Source organism: Puma concolor, chromosome C2, assembly GCF_028749965.1.
Source record: "Puma concolor isolate L17-30 chromosome C2, mPumCon1.1.hap2, whole genome shotgun sequence".
Lineage (NCBI taxonomy): Eukaryota > Metazoa > Chordata > Mammalia > Carnivora > Felidae > Puma > Puma concolor.
In genome coordinates this window covers 119,657,475-119,669,340 of record NC_141675.1, presented here as the reverse complement: position 1 = coordinate 119,669,340, position 11,866 = coordinate 119,657,475, and positions in this window count along the sequence as shown.

Here is an 11,866-nt window from a genome sequence, read left to right as displayed (position 1 = left end):
AATGAGGGGCATCTGGGTGGTTCAGTTGGTTGGGCTTCCGACTTCAACTCAGGTCATGATCTTGCAGTTTGTGGGTTCAAGCCCCATGTCAGGCTCTGTGCTGACAGCTCAGAGCCTGGAGCCTGCTTCAGATTCTGTGTCTCCCTCTCTCTCTCTGCCTCTCCCTGGCTTCTTTGTCTCTCTCTCTCTCAAAAATAAATAAAAATATTAAAAAAAAATTTTTTAAGTAGTGAATGAATGAATGAATGAATAAATAAGTTAATAATTCTAGTGAGAGGTTATTTTCCAAAAATGAAACCAAATGTAATAGTAAAGTAAGGATTTGAAGTGAGAAAATTTATTGTATTTTCCCACTTTTATTAAGATATTCAACAGGTTATATTATATGTTATTAACAGATATTATTATTATATGTTCATTATAAGCCAAGGACATTGCACCAATTAACTGTAAGACCTTACATAATTCTTTTAACTCTCTTGAACATCACAGGGATTTCTAAAATCCTCTAAAAGGGATTCAAATGAGGTAACATATGAAGGAACACTGTACACTCTAAAGTTATACTAATATCAATTATTGAAAGTCCTTTTACTTTACAATATTACCTTAAATTGACGTTGTACTTCTGTATCCATCTGGTAGATTGAGTTAATTTTATGTGCTGAGTCACTATTTTTGGTGTCCACAGAAATCAGTGCATGTGTTTAATGACAGCAGAAGGGCTTCCACAAATGAAAATATCAAAATTAGTAGAAATTACCACAATTGCATTCTCCAATCTAAAAATTCCCGACTTGAGTTATTCCAATTAACTTGAGTTAATCCACAGGTAGTGAATGCTACACAAGAACTCTTTTGAGTGGAAAATAGAAGGTAGATTCAAAAAAGGAAGAGTCCCTTTCAAGGAAAAAAAAATCTTCTAATACAGCTAAATGCAGTGTCTGACCTCATTGGATTGTGGAGCACTAAAAAACAAAAGTACAAATAGCATTTATTTGACAACTCGAGAGATTTGACTATGCTATGCATATTAGATGAGAATATAAATATATTGTTAATTTTCTCCAGCTGTGATCATGGTATTGTGGTTACCTAGTAAAATGACAAGCCACAGAATGGTAGACAACCCACAAAACACATAAATGGCAAAATATTCGTATCCAAAATGTGCAAACGGTAAAGTAACAGTAACAAACAAACGAATGAGAGGTTGAGATAACGTGAGGAGTGTAACAATAAAAGCTCATACATATTGAGAATTTAACACTTGCCAATCAATTCTGTGTCAAGTTGTAGCAGAAACTGTTGGTCCTCCACCTGGCTCCCCTCAGATCTTCAAATGCTCTTTCTTTCTTTCTTTCTTTCTTTCTTTCTTTCTTTCTTTCTTTCTTTCTTTCTTTCTTTCTTTTTAATGTTTATTTATTTTTGAGAGAAAGATACAGAGCGTGAGCAAGAGAGGGGCAGAGAGAGAGAGAGAGAGAGAGAGAGGGAGACACAATCCAAACCAGGCTTCAGGCTCCGAGCTGTCAGCATAGAGCCGAACACGGAGCTCAAACTCATGAGCAGTGAGATCATGACCTGGGCTGAAGTCAGCCGCTTAAGCGACTGAGCATCCCAGGTGTCCCAATGGAAAAACTTTTTAAAGAATACACTTGTGCATTCGGTATCTAAAATTAAATGCTCTGTCTTCTGTTATAACTTTGTAATATATAAAATTGATCAAATAGAAGTAAACAATTATAAATAACACTCTAGAATACACTGCATTTTGACTGAAAGATTTATAATTTCTTTCTCCTTCTGGAATCTGAGTCTCCATGCCTGCTTGAATTTAAGCTTAGATTTTTTTTTTTAATTCATTACTAAGTCATTGATTCTATTGAACTAAAGGTAATAATTATTTACCATTTTAAAATAAATGAGTGACTTGGAAAAAAATTCATAATTTCTCTTTTTTATAACACTCCAGTGAAAGACTGACCACAGAATGGAGGCAAAATCTGTAATGTTTCTGAACAAATGATTCAGTAAAATATTAAGTTATAAAACATAAACAAGAGCTAGAGTGAATTTCAAAGCACAAAAATATATAATTTAAAGGGGATTTTGTATATGAAATATGGAACATAACTAAAATAAGTTTTTGGGGGAGGGTTCAGAGTAGCCAATGCTCTTAATAACAAGCCTGTTTTTGGGGCGCCTGGGTGGCGCAGTCCGTTAAGCATCCGGCTTCAGCCAGGTCACGATCTCGCGGTCCGTGAGTTCGAGCCCCGCGTCAGGCTCTGGGCTGATGGCTCAGAGCCTGGAGCCTGTTTCTGATTCTGTGTCTCCCTCTCTCTCTGCCCCTCGCCCGTTCATGCTCTGTCTCTCTCTGTCCCAAAAATAAATAAAAAAAACGTTGAAAAAAAAATTTAAAAAAAATAAATAAATAAAAAAAATAACAAGCCTGTTTTATGACACACTATGGAATGTAAATACATAAATCAACTTGTTTGAGATACTCATTTTATCTTGAAATTGTAATGCTGATTATGAGAAATTTATTTCTTCTTTCCTCTCATCTATGGTCTCCATACTTTTTATAATAAAAATGTCTTAAATAACAAGAAGAAATACTTCTAAAAAATGTACACTGTGATTGATTCACAAAGTTAATGGAATCTTAATTTATTCATATTTTGGGAAATATTGGCATATATTAGTTCAATAGAAACTATGTATATATATATATATATATATATATATATATATATATATATATATATATATATTGGCAATTGGATAGTATTTGAATAAGAAATGAGGAAATATAACTTGAAAATATTGAACATTAGTACCAGTGGCATTCAAAGGATTATACTTGATCTTACATAATAACTATTCTGTTCTAATGTTTTTTTTTTTAATGTTTATTCATTTTTGAAAGAGAGAGGGATAGAACACAAGCAGAGAGAAAGGGAGACACAGAATCCGAAGCAGGCTCCAGGCTCTGAGCTGTCAGCACAGAGCCCAATGCAGGGCTTGAACTCATGAACTGTGAGATCATGACCTGAGCCAAAGTCAGACCCCCAACTAACTGAGCCACCCAAGAGCCCCTTCTGTTCTAATGTTCCACTTAGAATTTTGAAAAGTCTCAAAGTTATCATTCTAAAAATCAATTATCATATTTTTCTGTAGATATAGAAAGTTAAAAAAGATAAAGCTAAAACTCTAATGCCCATTTGTAATTTGTTTTTCCTAACCCCTTGATTTATTATTCTTAATTTGGGTTCTAAGAGAAAATTTGAAAACTACTACAGAAATATAATCAAATAAAAGGGCTTGTAAATCTTGCCACCCAAAGAATAAGCATTCTTTTTTTTTTTTTTTAATTTTTTTTTCCACGTTTTTATTTATTTTTGGGACAGAGAGAGACAGAGCATGAACGGGCGAGGGGCAGAGAGAGAGGGAGACACAGAATCGGAAACAGGCTCCAGGCTCTGAGCCATCAGCCCAGAGCCTGACGCGGGGCTCGAACTCACGGACCGCGAGATCGTGACCTGGCTGGAGTCGGACACTTAACCGACTGCGCCACCCAGGCGCCCCTGCATTCTATAGTAGTTGAATGTAGTTGTTATTTGTAAGTATAAAACAAATACAATTTTTCTAACTTTTCTAAAATCTAATGTTTATTTACACATAAAGAAAGTTGAATGTTTCTAATAAATATGAATAAAAAGATACAGATAATTCATATACGTACTAATAAGTCCAGGGAAGGAGTAAAAAGGAAAGGCACAATAAAGTTCTACCCCTAAATATTCTGAATTGTTAATTTTCTAATGGAATGGCAGTGTTGAAAATGGCCATGGATATTTTGAGTCTGGGAACCCATTTGACCTTTCTCTCAAAGTATTTCTTTCAATGAATATCTTTTAACCCCTTTAAAGATCAAAACTGTATTTCAAAATCAGCAATTTATGGTATTATTTGATACAATTATTTTTGACCTCGCAGTAACATTATTGCCATCACACCAATTTTTCTTTGTTGTTCATTTAGAGTAATTTGAAATTTTCATTGCTGGAAAGGTTATGCTAGATGGAGGTCTTTTGCTTTCAAAATATCTTTAAGTTATATGTTAAAGCATAGGAGAAAAGTGGTTGAGGTAGATAGCTTCAGATAGCATGAATAGATGTGAAATGCTAGAACAGTTTTCTCTTATAATTAACAAAAATAAGTTCATCCTCTCAGCATCTTATATTACAAGTCTAAGAGGAAGTTATGGATACTTTTCTTTTTTGTTCAATGAACTTTAGCAGAACTATTTTCACATGCAGTTAATACATAGCGTAATAACATTTAGAAAATTGGAAATATTTTTGTTAGCTATAACCACAAATGGCAAAGGTACAGAAAATATTGTAGAAGCTTGGGTTCTGGAGTCCAAAAGGCCAACAAAGCCACTTCCTACTGCAAGCCCTTGGGGAAATTATTTAAACCTTCTAAGCCTTATATACTTCATCTGTAAAATAAGATAATAACACATACCACCCAGGAATTTGATGAAGTGGAGATAATGTATGTGAAAACTCAAATGCTTGGCACAAAGTAATTGTTCAAAAAAATAGTCATCTTTATGCTTCTTATTATAATTATTATGTTCATTATGAACAAGGATAGTGACCATTGAGCTTGATTAATGAAATCGTGTCTTTAATATGCCTGGCCAAAATAATGTTGATATGCTAGTTTAAATTTGGTTTATTATTGTAAAATCAAAGTTTGAAATTGTCAGGATCAAATCTTCTGCTATGTTTTAAAATTTATTAAACCACTCACAGCTATGGTTTTGTCAAAGAATGAAACAAAGATTCTTATCTAGTAACACTAATCTTCTTAGATCCTTACTTCATTGAAAAAAATGACATTCAGAAAAATATTACAAAACATTAAGGCTTATCCTCACATCCTAGAGGAATAAAGAAAAGTAAATATAGTTGACCTTTAATTTTAAAAGTTCTGAGTTTCAAGTTGACTATGTTCACCTGCTTCATTCATTCTGGCTGGGCTGCCCCCAATTTTCGGAGCAGCCTAGTTAATTATTATAATATTTTCTGTGAGCTAGATGGATTTGAAAGACCAAAAGGCAGCTACCCTTACTTAAAAATGAAGAGGTCACTAGAATAAAAAGCCTCCAGGATATTGTACTGTGTCTAAAAATGCACATCTTTGTCCTATTAAATTACCTCTTCATTAAATCCATTTATGCACACATTCTAAGTCCCAAGTAAGATGAGGACTTAGGGAAAATCACATTTTAGTTCTCCTGCCAGGTGGTATCCTTTTTATATACTGCTCTTTTAATGTCATCATTTCAGGACTATTCTATAAAGACTTTAATTTTTAATATTATGTTTGCTTTTTGACAATAGAACTCATAGCCATATTATAGAACCCTGCTTTTGAGGTACTTACTAAACCATAATAACACGCTCAATGTTGTTAAAAACTAAAACCTTACTCTGAGCTTACTTACTAAGGTTTATAAAAGAGGTAGCTTATTTTCAGATAAATAGTTAGATAAACTATTCTGTTTTAAACAAAATTTTGTATCTCTAGATTCAGTGTTTATTTACCTTAGCTTAGTTTTTAGAAATGACAGTCTTTAAAGACCACTCTCAAACCAGACTCCCAATTTGCTGACATGTTTGTGTAAATTTGTTCTTCAGAGCCAAAAGAGTTTGTGTCCACACAGACCCACCCATACCCAGTAGAAGAAGTTCATTGTATTGCCAAATCGACTGGAGATTCTTAGTGGCATAGTTCCTAACACTGCCTTACAAATAACTCCATTCTACATACTTAGGAAATGATTCATTACTTAAGTGCCTCCACTACCAACAGATTAGTCAGCTAGCAAGAATAGCAGGAGCTTGAATGTATGAATCTACATCTCAAGAAAAGTTCATTTTAGGATGTAGATCTGTGCCTCTTTTGCCCCAGGACACTGCCTTCTGGAAGATTGGCTATTGTAAAGAACTGCCAAATTCCTTCAAGTCTGAAGTGTGTGTTGAGGGAAAGAAGTGGCATTGAGAAAAGTAAATAGTTTGATGGCAGATAGTAAACTTCAAATGAAAGCCACTACCATCTTTCTTCTGTCTCATGGAGAAAGAAGAACAAGCTGGCCTTTTCCTTGTTTCTTATTGCCAACTTCCATACCTTTACTGTCTCACTGGAGTCTAAAATCCCCTCCCTCTTGAAGTCCACACCATCTTCTTTTTATCACTCTTCCTGTAACCTCACTATTGCCATCTACCAACCCAAAGGTCAGAGGTCAGAGGTTTTTGGGGTTTGATTTATGAAAGTCTAGTTTTTCTCCCATTCCGTATCAGGATCCTTGGGAATTCAAAGCCCAAGACCAGGGGTGCCTGGGTGATTCAGTGGGGTTAAGCATCTGACTTGATTTCGGCTCAGGTCATGATCTCACAGTTGGTGAGTTCAAGCCCCATGAGAGGCTCTGCACTTATGGCTGGAGTCTGCTAGAGATTCTCTCTCTCCTTCTCTCTCTGCCTCTCCCCCACTCTCTCTCTCTCTCTCTTTCTCAAAATAAATGTAAAACACACACACAAACACACAAACACACACACACACACACACACACACACACATGACCCTGTAGCCTCATAGTTCCCAGTTTAAACAATTTTTACACATATTCTATTTGTTCCTCTTGCAAGTATGTTCAGAAATTGGACTTCTGTTAACTCCAACCTAGTCCACTGGAGAAACTTCTAGTTCCAAAATCTGGTATTCTAAGACTATCTTTCCTTCTTTCATACTTCTTCATTCATTCATCACAAACTTTTAATTTCTTCTGGTCTTTCAGTTCATCAGTATGCCCCTGGTTTCATGTTCTTCTCAGTTTACTGTGGACCTTTGGATCGATGCCCTCACAAGCCCCCACAGCCTCAAATTCCCCTGGCTAGTGGCCAGCCTCCAAAACCTGGGAAGCCCTATCAACTGCTTCTACTCCTACTCCAGCAGTGCTGAGTGCAAGTGGAGTCAGTTATATAATGATCACTATGATTTCAGACCATAAGCTTTTACATACCACCTTATCAAAGATATCCATTTAGTGCCTGGACCATTATATTACCTGTAATGACAACAATAATATGTTAAAGTTCACTATGCGTTAGGCACTCTATACTTTGATGCAGCATTTAGTGAATCCTCCTAACAGCCCTAGGAGGCAGATACTATTACTATCATCAGGGTAGAAATAATCAGAGGAAGTCAACGCCATTCAATGAGTACTTGCTAAAGAAACTAACCGATGTATATTGTTACTTTACCACAGACTTTTTTTTAAAACACACTTGATTTTGTAGTTTTGGTTCACAGTAAAATTGAGTGAAGGGTACAAAGATTTCCCTTACATACCTCTGCCTCCTCCATTGTCACTATCATAGTCTCCTCCATTATCAAATCCCTTATAGAGTGGTTCATTTGTTACAATTGATGAACCTACATTGACACATCATTATACCCCAGAGGCCTTAATTTACATTAGGGTTTACCCTTGGCATAGTGCATTCTATGGGTTTAGACAAATTTATAACACGCATCCACCCTTATAGAATTATGCAGAATAGTGTTACTGCCTTTACCTATTCACCCCTCCTCACCCCCTAACTCCTGGAAACCACTGATCTTTTTACTGTCTCCATGGTTTTGCCTTTTCTAGAATGTCATGTAGTTGGAATTGTACAGTGTATAGGCTTTTCATATTGGCTTCTTTTTCTTAGTTATATGCATTAAAGTTTCCTCCAAGTCTTTTCATTGCTTGATAGCTCATTTCTTTTCAGCAATGAATATAATATTCCATTGTTTGAATGTACCACAGTCTGTATATCCATTCAGCTTGTGAATAACCTCTTAGTTGAGAATTTTTTACCAAGAGGGTGGGGGGGAAGCATTGATTCATATCAGGGTAGAGTCCTGATGTCAATAAATCAATGACTTACTTGTAGGATACAAGGTCACATTCTAAACGGGCTCAAATAGCAAATAGATAATATTTGAATAAAACGTTTATATTTTACTAAGATGTAACAACAAAATTTTATTTTTATCTTACTTTTTGACAAAGCTATAATTAATCATTCAATGTTTACCAGTTTTTATACCTGATCTTTTATTCTGTAATTTAGTGCAGCCCCAAAGGACAACTAAGACTACCAGCATTTCAGAATCCATTAATTCAGTAGAGATATTGATATGGAAACAAGCAAACTTCAGGAAACTGCTCTGAGCCTCAGTTTCCTCATCAGTAAAATTGGGATTAAAAATAGTATCTTCCTCATAAGACTGCTGTCAGAGAAAATGACATGGTGGGAGCTTACAAGTGCTAAAACATTGCTGGAAAGAGTAAGAAGCAATCAGCCCTGAACCTGATAAAGGAAACAGTACCTTCAAGCAGAAATTTTAAAATTTGTTTCTCAACTTCTTTTGTATATTTTGAGATTTACATATTCACTTTCTGATAAAAGTCAAAAAATGAATAATGGATAGAACAGAGATAGTTACCAGGAACCAGTCTTTTTTTTTTTTTTTTTTTTTTTTTTGTAATCAATATAATACATACTCTAGGATGGTAAACAGTAGTGGTCTCCACCATTCTCTTCTCAGTCCCAATTGCTTTTATGCCTCTTTTAACTTCTTTTTTTTCCTGGCAGCTACACTATTTTCAGCCACTTAAGGACATAGAAAAATTACCTCTTACATATATTTTCTTAAAAATCACTTGAGTATGTTCTCCACCAAAATAGGCAGTAACTAAGAAACATGAAGATATGAGTTCCCAGAACCAACCCTTGAAAGCAGTTACTGGAAGATCCACAATAACAATTTGTAGCAAGATTAGAGAACAAACATACTATCCTGGAGCAAGAAGCGACAGAGTCCCTAGAAAGTTATCTGTGAAGGCAAAAAAAAATAGCTATATATAAAAATAACTATATATTAAATTTGATTGCATGTTTAAGTCCAGGAAAAATGAGGTTATCGTGCAGCAAATAGTGCAAGAAAAAAATAGGGAAACTAGAAACTTCAGGAAAACCAAAGACTGAAGTGAAAAAGACATGTAATACTAGTAGTCATTGGTTCTGTGATAAATAATATTTGCATATTATATGTAATATATGTAAATTAAATACACTGCCACAGTTATGTATTTGATTTCCAACTTATTCTAAGCTCTGTGAACTTAATAATGATAAAATTGAACTGAAATATTATGAACTTCCTATAAAAGTATAAGTTGTAAGGTCTGAGGCAAAAAGAAATATAAGGGATCAACAGGAAGTAAATACCCTCATTCACATAATTGAGAGTCAAAAAATATTTTTTGTTAATGAAAGCAAAGGGAAAGTTGATAGGATGTTTCTAAAATTCACAAAAATAACCAGTGAAGATATTTTAAATACAGATATAAATTTGTAGGAGGGATGGAGTATAGAAGTTTTTGTAACATAGTAAATAAACCAAATCACAGTCTATTAGCAAAAAATCAATATATTATTTCTTATCTGAGTTTTTAAAAAGTAGTGGGAGAAGGTTATTAAACTTTCAATTCATTTTCCTGTCTTCTCCACCTCATCTTATTCCCATCCTATATCATCCCTTGTGTTTGTAGATCATCAACTCTTTACAGGTTCTCCAAGGTAAACTGGTTATACTCGATGCTTTATTCTGCTGGGTGGATATTCTTGGCGATGGCTACATCTGCTTTGGGACCTCAGACTATTATGCCCCATCTATTTTTTGTTTTATTTTATTTTTGCCTATTTTATTGAGGGATAATTTGCATAAGATAAATTATATCAATTTAAAATGCAAAATTCTATTAATTTTAATGGTTGCATATACCCTGAAACTACCACCATTATCAAGTTACACATTTAAACTACCTTCAAAAGATTCCTGTGCCTCTTTATAGTCCTTCCCTCTCTTTGTCCCTGGACCTAGCAACCACTGATCCGCTTTTGGGTACCTACATTAGTTACATTTTATATAAGTGTTATAATATAAAATGTCCCCTTTTTTGCTTGGGTTCTTTAACTCAGCACAATTTTGAGACTCATCCATGTCATTCCATTTAACAGCAGTTTGTTGTTTTATTCTAATGAGTAGCATTCAATGGTACGAATGACCATTCTTGTTTAACCATTCACCTTGGTGGACATTTGGGTTGCTTCTAGTCTGAGATTGAAATGAATAAAGTAGATTGAACATTCATGTGCAAGGCTTTTTGTGAACATATTTTTTCATTTCTCACAAGTAAATACCTAGCAATGGAGTGGCTGGGTCATATGACATATGTATATTTAACTTTTTTTTTTTTTTAAAAAAAAAAGAGTAGTTGTATTATTTTATACTCCCATTCATAGTGCATGAGAATTCCACTTGCTTCATATCCTCACCAGCAACTGGTATTTTCCATCTTTTTAGTATTAGCCATTCTAGCGATAATTTCATTATTATTTTAAATTAAATTTCCCTAATGACTGATGTTGACCATATTCCATGAGATTTGGGCTATTCAAATGTCTTGTTTTGTGAAGTGTCTTTCAACCATGTCCACTTTTTAAAATGAGTTATTTGTCTCATTATCAAGTTTTAAGAGATCTTTATATATTCTAGATACAAACATTTTGTCACTCTTCAAATTTTTTTTAAATTTAATGTTTATTTATACTTGATTTTTTTTAACGTTTATTTATTTTTGAGACAGAGAGAGACAGAGCATGAACAGGGGAGCGGCAGAGAGAGAGGAGACACAGAATCTGAAGCAGGCTCCAGGCTCTGAGCTGTCAGCACAGAGCCCCAACAAGGGGCTCGAACTCACAGACTGTGAGATCATGACCTGAGCTGAAGTTGGATGCTTAACCGACCGAGCCACCCAGGCGCCCCTGTTTATTTATATTTGAGAGAGAGAGAGAGAGAGAGAGAGAGAGAGAGAGAGACAGAGCATAAGTGGGGGAAGGGCAGAGAGAGGAAGACACAGAACCCCAAGCAGGCCCCAAGCTCTGAGCTGTCAGCACAGAGCCCGACGCGGGGTTCGAACACACACGAACTGTCAGATCGTGACCTGAACCAAAGTTGGACGCTTAACCAACTGAGCCACCCAAGCACCCCCAAACATTTTGTCATTTATATGTCAAATGGATAATGTCTCCAATTCTGTGGCTAGACTTTTTATTTCTTAAGAATGCTTTTCAGAACTGGAAAGGTTAAAACATTGATAAAGTCTAATTTAATGATTTTCTTTCACTATGATTTATATTAATTTATCCTACCTAAGAAAACTTTGCCTCATCTAAAGTGACTAAGATATTCTCCTATGTTTTATCTTGAAAGTTTTAAAGTTTTGGCTTTTACATTTATGTCTATGATTCATTTCAAATTATATTTTGTGCATCTGTGAAGAATCAATATTCATTTTTTTCCATATGGACAACCAGGTATCTCAGCATGATTTATTTATTGAAAAGACTTTACTTTTCCCAAATGAATTAGCTTGGCACCTTCTTCAAAAACCATTGGCCATATATGTGTGGGTCTGTTTCCACACTTTTTTTTTTTTTTGGCTTTTTAAGTTTCTATTTTAATTCCAACCAGTTAAAATACAGTGTTATATTAGTTTCAGGTGTATATAATAGTAGTTGAACAATTTCATACATCACCCAGTGCTCATCACAAGTGCATTCCTTAATACTCATCACCTATTTAACCCATCACCCACCCATCTTCACCTCTGGTAACCACCAATATGTTCTCTATAATTAAAAGTCTGTTTCCTGATTTCTCTCTGTCCCTC